This window comes from Pelodiscus sinensis, chromosome 17 (genome assembly GCF_049634645.1).
Source record: "Pelodiscus sinensis isolate JC-2024 chromosome 17, ASM4963464v1, whole genome shotgun sequence".
Lineage (NCBI taxonomy): Eukaryota > Metazoa > Chordata > Testudines > Trionychidae > Pelodiscus > Pelodiscus sinensis.
Window position 1 is genome coordinate 20,380,357 of NC_134727.1, and position 2,894 is coordinate 20,383,250.

A 2,894-nucleotide genomic window follows, 5' to 3' on the forward strand; every position below is an offset into this window, starting at 1 on the left:
GGAAGTGAGATCAAGTCATGGAGGTTGGGTCCATGGAGTCCTATTAGCCAGAGGGTAGGAGTGGTGTCCCTGCCCAAAGTTTGTGGAAGGCTGGAGAGGGATGGCACGAGACAAATGGCTTGGTCATTGTCTTCGGTCCATCCCCTCCAGGGTCCCTAGGGTTGGCCGCTGTGGGCAGACAGGCTACTGGGCTAGATGGACCTTTGGTCTGACCCAGGACGGCCATTGTAAGCTCAGGGCTCAGTGTCGGGGGTCTCAGTGGACCCCCTTGATTTTCATGCACACCTGGTCCTGGGTGGCCAGGCTGGCAGCTCTCCTGCCCTAGACGGCCACTTTCCTGTGCCTAGTGCGGAGATCGTGGACAAGGTCCACGATGTCCGCACTAGCCCAGGAAGGTGCCCGCCTTTTGCGGTCCAGGGCAAGCTCCCGGGAGCCGCCAGCCTGGTCCCGGCAAGAGGGGGTGGGCTGGGGGGCATCGGGTGGGTGGCTCTGTGCCGTGCCAGGTGCAGGGTCTGCTAGCTGGGTGCTGGCAGGCTTGCACCTGGCACGGGCACCGTAGCCAGCCCGTGCCCCTTTAAGGGGTCCGGGGCCGGGAGGGGGGCATAGAGTTTCCCTGGTGTTGGCCAGAGTGGCCACCAGGGAAACCTGGGGAGGGCTAGCCTCCCACTAGTTCGAACTAAAGGGCTACACAGCCCTTAGTTCGAACTAGCTAGTTCGAACTAGGCGTTAGTCCTCGTAAAATGAGGTTTACCTAGTTCGAACTAAGCGCTCCGCTAGTTCGATTCAAATTCGAACTAGCGGAGCGCTAGTGTAGCGCATAGGAAAGTTAGTTCGAACTAACGTCCGTTAGTTCGAACTAACTTTCTAGTGTAGACATACCCTGTGTCTTTTCTCTCTGCATCCCAGACAGTCTCCTGGCTATGCTTGACTGATGGAGTCAGACAGCTTTCATCCACTGGTATAATCAGGGGCCAGTGAATACTATTAGGCTGTATCTACACTGGGCCACTTATTCCAGAAAAGCAGCTGCTTTTCCGGAATAACCTGCGAGCTGTCTACACTGGCCCCTTGAATTTCCGGAAAAGCAGTGATGATTTACTGTACAAAATCAGCCGCTTTTCCGGAAAAGCTACGCTGCTCCCGCTCAGGCAAAAGTCCTTTTTCGGGAAAAACTTTTCTGGAAAAGGGCCAGTGTAGACAGCTTTTCCAGAAAAGCAGAAGAAACTGAAAAAAGCAGTTTGGACGGCGCGAGACCCCGTAGGAGCCCTGGACTTCCTGGTAACCCGAGCTCTTAAAGAGCTTGGAGGCAGCTGGGCGCACGTGGCAGGAGCGTGCCTCAGACCTGCGGCCTGAGCTCTGCCACGTGCCTCTGTGCTGCCCAGCAGCCACCTCGCAGCCCAGCATGGCAGCTCTGGGTGGTGAGCCACCTGCACCCCAGCTCAGGAGGCCCCCAGGGGCCGCAAACGACGGGCCCCATCCTGGACCCCCAGGGAGCTGGAGACCCTCCTGGACCTCTGGCAGGAGGAGGAGGGTCTCCATGACCTGCATTCCAGGCGCCGGAATGTTGACATTTACACCCGGCTGGCCAACAACCTCACGCAGCAGGGACACCCCAGCCGCAATTGTGGGCAGGTCCGCTCAAAAGTCAAAGAGCTGCGGCTGGGGTATGTCCAGGCCAGCGAGGGCAGGGGGGCAGGACCAGACGCCTGCCCGTACTTCGAGCGGATGAACGCTTTTCTGGGCCAGCCAGCCCCGCAAGGCCCAGACGTGCCGGTGGACATGTGCCAGCGCCCCCCCCATCATCCAGCCCACCGAGGCGGGGGAGGGAGAGGACAGCGGCAGCGTGTCCGGGGGAGAGGAGGCCAGCATTGACACCACCCAGCAGGCCCCCTCCAGCAGCTCCTCCGAGGCCGAGGCCGGGGAGGAACCCACTGGTGAGTCTTTGCAGTTTGCACTCCCAAAGGGCGGGGGTGGAGGGCGGGGGGGAGCCAGGTGCCCGGAGGGAGGAGGGGGAGAGCATGTCACTCAGGCCATGTGAGCTGCACGCTGCGTAGCATGAGGCAGCAAACAGCACGTGCAACCACGTGCAGCCTGGTGACCGAGCGGCACGTGGCAGCTGCAGGGCACGCCTGGGACTGTGCTGCTCACACACATTCGGCAGGACCAGGGGGAAGGGTGGATTCCGGCTGGAACTGGCCAGGGCCTCAGGGACTCAGCCCAGAGCCTGCACCTCTGCTAAGGGTGCAGCACGGAGAACGGCAGAGTGTCCCATGCCTGGCTGTGAGGCACAGCCAGCTGCTGTTGGGTATGCCGCAGCGTCACGGTCCTGTGACCGTGGACCCCACCGAGCCCCTCGCCTGCTCCCGGAGCCTTGGCTGGCTCCCCGAGGGGAGTCCCCACTGTGGCCACACATGTCCCTGGGCTACCGGCCTTGCAGGAGGGATAATGGGAGGGACAAGGGCCCCTAAGTTTTGTTGCAAGAATGGGACACCCCCCCACCCAGTTACTCTTCTGGTTCCGTTCAGGAGATATCCCACGTGAGGGGATCTGAGAGCCCAGATGTGCTCCCAGGCACTGTGTGGGGATGCATCTCACTCCCTGTCAAACACCAGTGATTAGCCCAAAGCTTTTCACAGTCTCCACCAGCAGGGAGTTCCACAGGTGAGCGCAGCACAAGCACCCTCCCGCCCTCCATGGGGCCAGGATACAGACCGGTGCTTACAATACTGGAGGAAGGACCCTACTCCAGGGGCGGTCCTGCTTGCCAACATACAACACGGGCAGGAGGGGAACCGAGTGGGCCCAACCCACACAACTGTGGGGTCACCTGGGCTCAGGGGTGGAGGGCATGAGGTGTGGGTACAGTGGACGGCCTGCCTGACTGACCCATCCTT